Source organism: Varroa destructor, unplaced genomic scaffold, assembly GCF_002443255.2.
Source record: "Varroa destructor unplaced genomic scaffold, Vdes_3.0 BEIS01000002.1, whole genome shotgun sequence".
In the NCBI taxonomy this organism is placed as follows: domain Eukaryota; kingdom Metazoa; phylum Arthropoda; class Arachnida; order Mesostigmata; family Varroidae; genus Varroa; species Varroa destructor.
In genome coordinates this window covers 30,376,735-30,389,638 of record NW_019211455.1, presented here as the reverse complement: position 1 = coordinate 30,389,638, position 12,904 = coordinate 30,376,735, and positions in this window count along the sequence as shown.

The following is a 12,904-nucleotide window of genomic DNA, read 5'->3' as shown; positions in this document are numbered from 1 at the left end:
AACAACTATGGTAGACCTTTGAAAGAGTAAAAAAAAAATGCGCTGTAATTAGCAGCCTTACGGAAATATAAAAAACCACGCTAAAATAAATGGATGATTCCGGCCTTACATACCGTATACTGCTTCAGATAGCTGGCCCCAGCATAAAACAAACTGCGCCTACAGCTAGCTACCTATTATAGCCTAACTGTGCTAGCACTGAAAAAGTTGACTCATTAGGGAATGTCAGGTATATGATAACCCACGAAAACACTGATAACGTAACCATTAGCAAGTTATATGAAAAAAGTGGCATCTCTCGAGCTCAGCACTCATTAGAAGATTTATTTTTAATTAACGTATTTGTTATCCTTGCTGGACACTGGACAGACGTCTGACACGTTAGCCGTCAGACAAAAGGTAAAATCTGCCCTAAACTGCTATAGGCTTTTCTGCGGATACCTGTACATACGTGTCACCGACAAATAAAATTACCCTTGAGCTATATTCTCGATACCATATCGTTCCGACACCGCAGTCTATTTACACTAACCTTCAGCCGACAGTCTGATTTTGTTTTTGCAGAAATCAGACATTGATCAGTCCCTTTCGGTTGGGATAAATATAAAAGAAGCGTTAGCAATGTTTAAGCTATAGATACGCTGGCCCACGTTACTCGATGCGAACTTCGCACTTTCTGTTACAATATCTTTGTTTAGAATTTATCTATATAGCAACGATCTTTATATGATAATGATCAGGCGCAGGATACAATGACAAATTGCAGTCCGATAGAAGCTTTACCGATGGCATTCCTTTGATGCTGGGATGTAGCCTGTATCTTTATATTGATATAATCGAAACCTTATCAAGACATACTAGAGAATAGACCTCTTTTTTTAAGATACTAGTCCACATACAGAGCAGCACAGAGTAAAGTAAACGGCTTAGATACAGTTTTACAATCTGAATAAAATTAGCTATATCATATGTTGAATCAGTCACTGGTTATACAGAATCAAAACCACAGGCATGAATATTACAAGATACGATTGAAACAAAAAAAATTAAATTATTACAATTAATAACGCCTTAGTTCATATGGCATCGATAAAACACTACTCGATTGCAGATTTAAATGCACTTTGTTTTACCTAACGTCGCACTCGTCCGTGAACTAGAACTTGACTATAAACTAGAAACACAGAAATTCATAATGTTTCAGTGTCCATGACCGGTAATGCCGTTAATCGTTGTTAGATTGTCTGCTTCATAGTCAAACAGAAAAGTATGGTGCGTCCGGCTTAAAAGCCAGATTGTCTATGATCCACATATGTACCACTTATTTTCAGTTTATAAGACGGCGCCTCCATAAACACAAGTTTTAATGACGGAAAGAGAAAAACCAATGGGAAGATTTTCCCATGTTTTCCTTTTTCACTACTGCTAAATTAGTTTTTACCGTAAATTATATTATGTATAACCACGTATTAGGACAATTATGCTAACGGCATATAAAATATTAGCTGTCTTGCTATCATACGCCTCGCTCCATAAGGGCCACCTCCTAGCAAACATGAGGGGGCAACGAGTTTTCCTTGATCCCTGTGTGCACTCGTCGTCGGCAAGTTTTTCAGACGTCCATTACCTGTGCAAAGTATGCCTTCAGTTTGCATATGAGTGACTGATGATATGGCTCGTTAGAGGTCATCTAGAACTGGTGTTGCTCAACCCTGAAGCACTGGCAGTTGACTTTCGAACCCGCGCTATTTTTGTTGAGGATCACTAACGTCAACATAACATTGAAACAGTGCAACGAGTCTTCACCCAAGAAGGCATTGAAGATATTCGTATACATACGTAACTATGAGTAGCGTATAGCTATAGACGAACGTATCATGGCTAATTGTTATTATTAGTAGGACTTAATAAGCTATCTATAATATAAAGTGTTTTCGAGATACTCTAAGACGAACTGCAGCCTGCAGTTCATCCATTGCCGTTAGCACAATCCACACCCTGGAAACACCGCGTTTTTTATTAGTCGTGCATGCGTTTCTGCACTGTAGTAATGCCTTGTTTCATATATGGCCGCTATACCTCCGAATAATACACAAGCTTAACTAGAATTAAGTCATTGTACATTGTGGCATAGAACTTGAGCGGCCTGGGTAGCTTCGATAAGTGTTGACCGAAATTTTAACGCCCAAATTTTTGGGTTGCTTACGTTGCGGACGTGAGGAAGCCTCTTAAAGTGGGTACAAAATTGTCTTACCTAAATTATTTAATTACACATCATTTTCTACGTCATTATTCAGAAAAGAAAGTGTTTACTTTGATCTCGATTTGTTCAGGTATAATGTAGATTGAGGACTGATCAAATTGAGTATTTTCTAACTTATCCGACTTATTTGAACCGTCAAAGCCTGGCAAAGGAACAACTTTATACACAGCATTTTTTGAAGGCATTCATACATATTTAAATGCAGGAGTTTTACCAGTCGTAGTAATAAACTCTCAAGTCTTCCGCAGGGGGTTTCTGCTACGCACGGTCCGAACAATTGCAAAACGGTGTACAACTTCCCTATAGAGCTTCAATTGTGTACAGTGATGAGACATATTGCTCAAGGTAATTTAATGAATACTACCAACCAGATGTTCGATAGAGCATTAAATATGCGTTCGGATCCGGGCATTTTGATGCTTAGCCAATTTTTAAATAAAACACTTCAAAAATAGAGCTTTTATTAGGAAAGCTGCATATTAATACTTCAGCAATGTCACTTAACGCTTTATTCAAGATATGCAAGATATTCTCAACGCCTACAGAGTTTGAGTATTCTAATGGGTCTATATGTTTTTTCGAATACGATGGCGGGGTTGTAAGAGAAAAAACTTTCTGAATACTATCGCTGAGAGCAATTGCTGCCGCGAGAGAAAAATAAGTCACACTAATACCTTGTAAAGACTTTTTGTTTTCAAGATCTCAGATGGGCCTTATGATGAAAAGGTCAAACAAAAATGGCTGTGTCGTTGTTTTCTAAAGTCCCACGAAATGGAGCTATATCTGCCAACGGTGGATGTTCAGGGGCCACGTTGAGGCCTTTATGACTTTCATGTTGATTCACGGTTCTGATAAACGTAACTATGACTATTGAAAATGCAATGCGGTTTTTGGTGATACTGCCTGCATAGGATCACTCACTTCGTATCAGACCGTAAGAATTGCATGTGTCAGAGGCAGTAATGGGTTAAAAACTTACGAGTTGTAAACATGGGCACGAACAGCGCCGATACATTAAATCCTATTACATTCATTCAAAACTGTCAAATAATGTTATAATAAACAAAAAAATATATATATCTTATTAGTGCATGCAGGGTGCGTTGCGCTGTTATTTATTGGTAAGCAGCTTCAAACGTAAAAACTGTTGAAAGTACATTTCTGTTTGCTTATTCTTAGAATGCACCAATCGAAAAATGCCACTTCAACTCCATACAGTGGAATAGGATTATGCTCGTCACAATTTATTTTATAGATAATTTTAGAAACGTGGCATACCGAGTACGATCCGACTTTTACAAAATAACAAACTTATACATATCTCAGAAATACTGAAAATCGGATACAATTCATTATAAGAACAACCTTTCCTTGTTTAAATAGAACGATGTGGCCCATTAGAGGTCGCTCATCATTTCCCATCAGCTTCACATGGCGCAAAGGAAGGCCTCAGGTTTGTGCCTTATGCTACACTCAGCAGTCTCCAGGCTGTATGTCTTTTATGTTACGCACAACTTAATTGTTACTCTGGTCTTGCATGAAACTTTCATTTCAATTCGGTATACGAAATGCTTATCATGCTTCGTACCAGATCGAGTTTGCCGAAACCAGATAGAATGCAAAAGCCATTCTTTACGCTGAGCCTGTCATTTTTCTAGTTACCTCTAGTTCAGCGAGCCCGCGCTGCAATGCAACAATATAAGTACGTCAACCGTTATAATATGACCCCGACGACGCCGTATGCATGTATTAATTGTTAAATGAAGATCTACACATACAGAATTCAAGCGGGAAATAGTCAATGCCATAGAAGTTGGAGGTTTCAATATGAATAGATTTCAAATCGACCCACGGTTTAATATATATATATGTGTCAAGAAAAATCGAATGATACGTTGTTTTTCTATAAATTTTATTTTGTCACCCTGCTGGTGCTATTTACCAGTTAAACTTAAGGACACATACGGCGATCTAGGCTCTAAGCGTTGTAGCCTTAGACCCTTTCTGGGGACCAGCCGTCTGATGGAGTGCCTAACGGCGATACCGGACGTAAAACTCGAAACGTAAAAGCTCCAACCGAATGGTGGCAAACTTCATTGCACACAGGAAGCTAATCGCCTGAAGCGATGCTAAACAATAGTAGCGGATATAAGAGTTTTATATCCGCTCTCTGCATAATTCTCTGCAATAATTTTCTGCTAGTCCGTCCAGAACTATTTGACGGATCGAAAAGAGTGGAGTGTTTTACCTTAAAAGCTATTCAAGTTGTTTCAAAGCGCCCGAGGAACGAATACACGTATAACAGAATCACTTGCTCGAATCAAACCAAAGGCACAGCTATGAAAACATTTTCAATCTACTTTTTACTTCATGGTGAAGTTGTGGGTAAACCAATTACCTGCTGCACCAGTCTGGATACTTTTTCTGATCTCTGTCCCACTGACTTTGATAGAAAGCCAGTAAACGATGTTCAGATTAGCGGTGGCAAAAAGACCTATTCTAAAACGTGCATTTCTCAGCCGGATGTGACAGGTTTAATGCCCTGGCCTAAATGGTCTCGAGCAAATCCGCTTTTGCGATAATACAACTATGAGCGCAACTTTTATGTGGCATTCTCTCAGATTAGGAACTGTACCACTCTTCACCAGTGATCATTCTGCTTTATTTGGTAGAAAAGTCATTTGCCGTTAGACAGACTTTTGGTAAATGGCAACGCATCTGGAACTCTATGGAAGAACCCCTACCTGTAAAAAAAAGTAGTTTTATAGACAGATTATACTTCTTGAAGATAAGTTTTGTGCCCGTGAAACAACCACAGCGAGAAATCACAGTTAGTAGCAGCTAAACAGACATAACGATCTGAAGTAAAAAAAATCGAAACAACTCGATAATGTTTCCGTGTCTAGTAATGACGACAATACAAAGCTGACAGGTTTTCACTAAAGAATGACACGCAAAGTTGTATATTGTGACTGGTGTTCAGATGTTTCAAAGCGCAAAAAACTATTTATTCCATGCTTGAGTTTTATATAAAATAATTTAGTTGATCAAAGCGTAGAGAAGATGGCCTAATTTTTTCCTGCTTTTATATGCTATCTTGATTTTCAACTGTATGTTATCTCTTTTTTTTTTAATTTCATTGAGTTTTGTTTAACTGAATAGATAATGAAGTTCAATTGAGCAAACAAGAGCGTTGTTTTTTTACGGTACTGCTTTTTTATGTTTAATGTCAAGCTTCTATTTCGGTACATTTCAAATGACTGTTCAGCTTGATCATCGCGGTAACGTTTTTAAGGGAATGGGTAGCACTTGCCTCTACTCTGAGCAACATGAAAAGCTAGAAACAGAGAGCTGAACGCCAGACAACGTACTCTTGTCGACTTTAGCTTACATAAACAGCATCTACCAAGAACACTAGCAATCGCAGATGTTAGCTTACAAAATGATTGAACATTGTCATATGTGGTACTCTAAGTTAAAATTCGGGATGACAGATGAAAAAAATATTAGGAGACGTGCTGTTTTTATTGCGGAAACCCCGAGCGATGAGTGCCTCAAGGCTTTGCTAGTGGAGTGTTTTAACTGCAGGTCAAAATTATCCAACAACATGTACCTTAATCAACGAAATTGGAAATTTTCCAAAAAATAATTCTACATCTAGGCTATAGCGCTCCTCCTGAAATCGTGGATGGAAATTATGATTGATAATGACGCTGATGGGGATTAATCCGAAATATAAATAGAAATTTTTTTAGGCGCGGTTTTTACTTACACACATGAAAAGTCATGACGCAGCCCAAAATAATAGTTAATTGTGGAATTTTATAGTTTTCTGTTTTTCGTCTTGCCATGTTTCCTAGCTTAGTACATGCATACACCAGAGGAATATAGTTTAAAAAAATTTTTTTAAAGGATACGCGTAATTTTGCTTGATTTTATATTGTTTGAGCATTCTGCATATTCTCTACAAGAACCGTTACTTTTTGTGTACAAAATATATACTGCATTTATTCGATAGTACCATAGAATACAATGGAGCATTTGATTTGGTTTACTCGTAAAAGATCGCAGGGTAATGTTTTAACAAATGTGATAATAAAGATGTAATTACATTTCTATCAGGTATTGGTTTATAAACTCCTATCCAACCGTGAGTACACATTGCCGTATATATATATATATATATATATATATATATATATATATCTTTAAAAAATCTGTGGCTCTATTTTAATTCCTACAGCAACAACGATTCTGGTAAAAACGTGCAACAAGTCACCTAACGTAGTAAGTTCAATATTTTTAACCTCTAATTATAGTGTACTATGAAAAGCCGAACCCGCATATGGAAGGTCCCTCAGACCATTGCTATTTAGATTTTGCTCTGGCAAGTAGATTTCGGCAGATCAGTCTACATGGACATAAGGAATATAAATAAATACTCGGAAAAGATCAATGTTTGGTGCAATTTTTTGTTAGTGGACAAATACGTTTCGATGACCGAAAGGTACGCGTCACGTTCAATCAGTGTCGAAGGAAGATGCCCAGAACAGCATCTATACTGAGACTGTCTAGCAAGTTGTCACAGGGCACGGTATTCGAAAAATCACGCAACTTTACGAAATAAATTAAACGAAAAAAAAAAAAACTGAATAAAGTGCTAAAAAGACAAACGAAACCTTTCAAACAATCCCGCAGTGTGGTTATCCTGTAGGCCTACGTTCTTGGATGTATATCGGAAAGTCATGCATTTCAATGACAATCATCCTACTAATAGGCTCTTAGTTCGATTCATTAAGGTCGAAAGTAATATGCTGGAATTATTGTGTGTAAAACATTTTGTTTCAACATTGAGAAGAACAAAACGAAAAACTTACGAATAAGTTGCCAGTTAGGAAGTGTAGTGCTTTGAATCACAACCACGCAAAAGACATAAAATTTCTGTATTAAGAGTTATAACGCTACAAGCTGTATCACGTACTTAGCATGTAACTTTCTTCTAAACGATCAATAAAAGTAGGTAGAATGAGCTTTTTACCACCGTAACAATTGCTTATTCTGAATGCCCACGATCGTCCAGATCCAATACGTGATCAGAGCGTGGACGTCGTTAGGCATGTTTTAATTCTATTGCTTACGAAAGACAATACGAATGCTATCTGCTATAAGGTTGCGTTTCTTGCTATCATTGTAATGGGTTGTAGACGTTTTTTGAATATGACAAAAATTGTGTGATATTTTGGATACCCTGTAGACTTCGGGTCGAGCTCACGGTTAAACACGTCACAATTATGCCCGAATACTGAGCGGTAGCCGATTTATGCACCCCAGTTTCTAAAAGAATAAAAGGAGAAAGAAAACGTAGCTTTCTTAAAAAAAAAAAAAGAAAAAAGAAGAAGAAGAAAAGAAAACGAAAAAAAAAAAGGAAATAAGCGCAGTAACGAATTGGCTTAGCCAACTCGTCAAAGAACGTCAACTGAAGACCACTGTTTTTTACATTTCGAACCCGTTCACAGAATTAAGGCCTGACTTGTGGCGATCTTTAACGAAATGTGTAGTTTTACGTTATATGCATATCTTGTATACATCATCAACTCATCATTCCATTATTAATTGATTTCTATTTCACCCAAACATACTGTTTTTATTTAGGTTCATCAGCATACAGTAATAGTTGAACAAAAACTTGTTTAATATGTGCCTAGGTGTGAGAGGCCACCTTGTGCAAATTATTTGAAAATGCACATATATCTGGAATCATATCATATATGCGCAGACCTTATGTCCAAAAATGTGTCACGGCTGATTTCAGTTTACAGCGCATTTAGGTGCCTGAACGTCGCTCTCAAAAACAGACAGCGAGCTCGGCCTATTCAAACAGACATCACCACAAAAGAAATCGACATCCTCGGTTTTCTTTTCATTATGTTCTGTTATTGTCAAGAAATTAGAGTATATGCACCCTGAACAACTAGTGTATTTTCGCTTTAAAGGCGTCTCTATTTGCTTTACCTTGGTTTTTTTATTTTTTACAAAAAACAACTAATTTTCCTATACCTCGTGGCATACCTGCTGCTGCTTACGCAGCAGCAGGTATGCCACGAGGTATAGGAAAATTAGTTGTTTTTTGTGCAACAACAATGACAATGTAAGATGTTGCAGTTGTCCGGCTTGTTACCACAACATTACGTTCGGTGACGTTTACAATTACGGGGTCTATTTTCGATGGTTTCATAAGAAATGTCGTACGCCATCAGAATTAAGTAGTATGCGAGAAAAAGCAAAGCAGATACGAAAATTTCAAACGGAATATTTTTACTCGTCAAATTATAAGTGCAACATCTAAACATATCTACGCTAATAACTTTGAACTGGATTTGGTTATATAAATTTATTTCGTTAGATTACGAAATGTAAGTTAGCGTAAACATATCTTGCAACTATCGAGGGTACATGCGGTTTATATCGCACTAAAATAGTAACCCTTAATATGCATTCTCAAACCTCTCAATGGAAAACCAGTTTGTTTACGTTCGACGGTTCCATATTTCAATCTTCAGTTGCAATGTTGAAGGCAGCCGACAAGTGTAGACACACGCGGTGTTCTACTGCCAATTTCTTATGGAATCTTCTTTATGAGTAGTCGTCCATATTTCCTATCCATAGCAATGTAATGATGCGTTTTCAATATTTTTTCGTACTAAGCGGTACTGATCATGGTATGTGATTCCTTCTTCCTCTGTAGATCTTTTCTTTGTGCGTATCAATGCAAACCCGGCCAAATGGTCGCTGGCTGTTGCATGTGTACTTTTAAAGCAAATATAATATTTAGCAATTATGGACAAATGCCTTGTATAAAGTCCTGTCTAATTCGCCTAATAAAAAATAGAAGAAGCACTTATTACGACCTGAAAAGGATTTGTGTAGTGCGGAAAAAAATCCACCTCTACCGTGAGCTAGGACTATGGGAATACTGTATTCTTTTAAAATATAGGCTTGTCGTTAAAATAGACATTAGGCTCCAGGTTTAATTCAGGTCCCGAAATCAATACTTGGGCCAAACGTGACGATTGCTTCCAAAAAAAACTCTTCAGTTGCTTTGAGTCGTTAATAACGCACGACTGCACGTTCGGCTAGCGTACATAAAATATTCGCTGCTAGCTCAATTCAAGAATGAGTAACAACTTTGTGCAAAGGTTGTCCGTTTTGTGCCTGAACAATTTTGATTGACAGTGAAGGCCTGTGAATACATTGTTTATAGAGTAAACGGTTTAGGCGTTCCTTAAACGGCTTATAGCTAGCTCTGCGTGTTAAACTGGCTACAACCGTAGTCTAGCCATTTCGGTCGCCGTCTGCAATACTAACGTGCGAGTACGCGCGGTCCATCCAGTGTCTACAATCGGAGCTAAATATCGAGTGTACCAATACAATATAGTGTATTTGTTTAGATAAGCTGTCAATATGGATCAATATCACACTCGTTTTCACTTAGAACGATGAAGATCATGCCTGTGTAGGATCTTATTCGACTGTCCAGTAACGAATTCGGCCATATGATTAACATGGGTGAAATGTAAAGCACGACAAGCAACGGCACGTACCTCTATCTGGAAGCCAAATGACAAGTGGGTGTACTTTCAATGATCGCAAGCAGAAACCTAAAACTGCCGATCGCAAAGGAAAAACGCAATCTATTCATATTTTTTTTTACGATCCTTATCGTCAATTATTATTTAGTGTGTGTTTATCAAGTTTTAATGAGAAAGTCTATATAATTAAGGTTAAAGACTATTTTTTGCTCTACCAAACCCATAGTTCATCATCATTTTGCCTCACCTACAACACTGGATCTTTGTTGAGGGCTCGAAGAATGGCTTTGTCGGGTGGCCAAAAAGTGACACGTCCGACATTTCTGGTTCGCTCTTTGTTTCGAGATGAAAACCCTCGGGACAACCCGGTACAGGTATAGGATTGTATCCTGTCTGAAGATTCTCTCACTGGAAATATTTTTCAAAAGTAACTCGCAAGATACCGATTTAAAAATGCATTTTACTGCACATTTAAGAATGCCCTGAGTAAATTAAGAGGCGAACCATTAAATAAGCTTTTTGACGATTGATTCTGAACTACGTATCTCTGGAGCTCGAAATAACGAAACAGTTTTATGATTTGGATCAAAATGGCCTCGAAAGGTCTTCCGAACTGTACATAGCTCTTAAATGAAAAATTTGAGAAAGGAAGCAGTAAGAAAAGACGGGCATTATTGCATACGCACCTGTCTATCGCTTCAACGTCAGAGCCGAAAATTTCCTATTGATGGTCGCTACCCAAAACGTCCAAGATGTCCAATCGGTCTACTCAGCATATGTGCCTCTGCAAACAACAACTGAGTATTTGTCGTATGGGTGCGAGCGCCACATTGTGGTGAAAATAAGATTCAAGAACTTTTCAGACGCGTGCTATAACAGACTCCTATAGTAAATTCGTCACACCAGCTATTCCTATGTCAAAAAAAACAATAGGCGAAATACCGTTTTGTTCAAAATGCAAGATCATACTGAAACTCTTAGAGAATGCATATTGTCAGGTCCGCGTCAGGTGTGTCAGGATTCACAATTTCCCAGTAAACGAAATTCTGCCAGCTAATCTGAGGGTAGCTCCAAGGAACTTCCCTCGAAAAGTTCCGTGCGTTCGTTTCGTATCCTCCCAAGCATCAGTCGCTTTATTGTAAGGTGGCCCTGTCTGAAAATCCCTACGATACTACTTTTCACTTCAGCTACATCATCATTATTCTGATATTGTTTTAGAATAAATGCTTGTTGTTCAAAGATTAATTTTGGTTCACTCATTATTTCTGATTACTTACAATCTGCTTTTGAGCCCCTACAAGCTGAAGAGCAAGAACCGTTCAGTCGTCAGTAAACAACGTATACATTTTTCAAAACACCCTCTATTGTTAGCATTGAAGTACCGTTGGGGGGTTCATAAGCAAAAAACAGAATAATTTCATAACGTTAAGCTAGATACAAAGTGAGTGCTTCCCACGATAGGATATTCTATTGGTCCAGGTACCACCAAGTTGTTTCAAATAAAGAAATGCTCGAGGAGAGAGGTGAGCTTCACGAAGCCTTAAATTAAGCGGAATTGAACTAAGGCCCTACTCTCCGAGTCATCATACAATGAAATGCATAGACTGAGACTATAGGTTCCAACAGTTAGTTGAAATTACACAAGACGACGTCATACTTTGATTCTCTATTGAAAAATTTTTCGGCAAAAAATCCAACTTCAAATGGTCTCTCATAGTTTTGGGATTAACATTTCGAAAAATACGAATGAGAATAATCATTGCACTTGTTAAAGCTTTAAATTCAAACGGCAAAGACAGACGTTCACATAGATACTTGTATTCTTCAGGTTCATGTGTTTCGTAGAGGAGGCAGGCCCCTCGGTTTGACGTCAACGCTGAGATGTCGTTTGCCCTTCATTGGCCGCATTGAAAACTCGTAGAAAAATTCATTTGATCTCAGCTATTACATGCACCATTCCTCACACCATCATTAGCCATCGCGTCGATGGGAGATTGCCTGAAACGATCAGATCATACGACCGATAAGAAGCAGGATACGGATTTTGTAAAGCGATTTTTCCACGGATAATGGTTGGTTAACTACTCAACTAACGTTGTGTGTGAGCGTTTTTTACATTGAAAAAACTCTCATTTTTCTATATTATACTCGATTTCGTCGGAACTAAACGCCAAACCCTTTGTCTCAGTTTAGCCGTGCCAGCTTACCTGCTGCAAGTATATTATATAGATATATTTAAATTTAAGTAGGTCTGAATATGCTGTATGACAAAGACTCGCTTTATCGCGCTCGGAACAGATGCGCTTATTAAAATGGTGTCAAAAACCTGGTAGGCAGCTATTTCTTTCTACCCAACAAAGCGCCCGATAAATAACCGAGCAGATAGCTCCGTTTCAGTAGAATCATAGCAGGGTTTACACAAACTATATATGTATCAATTATGGAAAAACTTTGCAGAAATATACAGCAACAATTGGACATAGTTATTTTTTTGTAGAGAAAAACACACAAAAAAAACTGCGGAACACCAAATCATAATGTTGTGCTTTATTATGAATCAGACAGTTTTTAGCGTTTGTGTGGGAATCACAGGAGCATAGCATATTCGAATTAGACGTCTTTGAAGTTTTCTGTACTACAGTAAATGATTCACAACAATATACACTCATGCTATAAATTACACACAAGTTTCCAGTCAAGCGAGAGGCTCTTATATTTATCTATTAGTTTTCAACGGGTTACCAATAGCTGCTAGTTAAGTAACCAAGTGTGCTGCCGTATTTATATAACAAGTCTATTGACGGACCAGGCGTTAAAAGTCGGTGACTGCCAATATTATCCAGCTCATTTCCTATCCATTGTTTTCTCTGGATCAATTCAGTAAGTCGATACCGCTGAGGCTACGAATCACCATCTGTACACAGTCAAAGTGTATCAGCTAACATCATAGGCCGATGGACCGCAACTGACCATACCTACAATTAGCGGCGGTCACTGAGCGTAGTGGCTAAGCGTTGATGGGTAGGCTGGCAGCGACTACGTAGACGAAAGC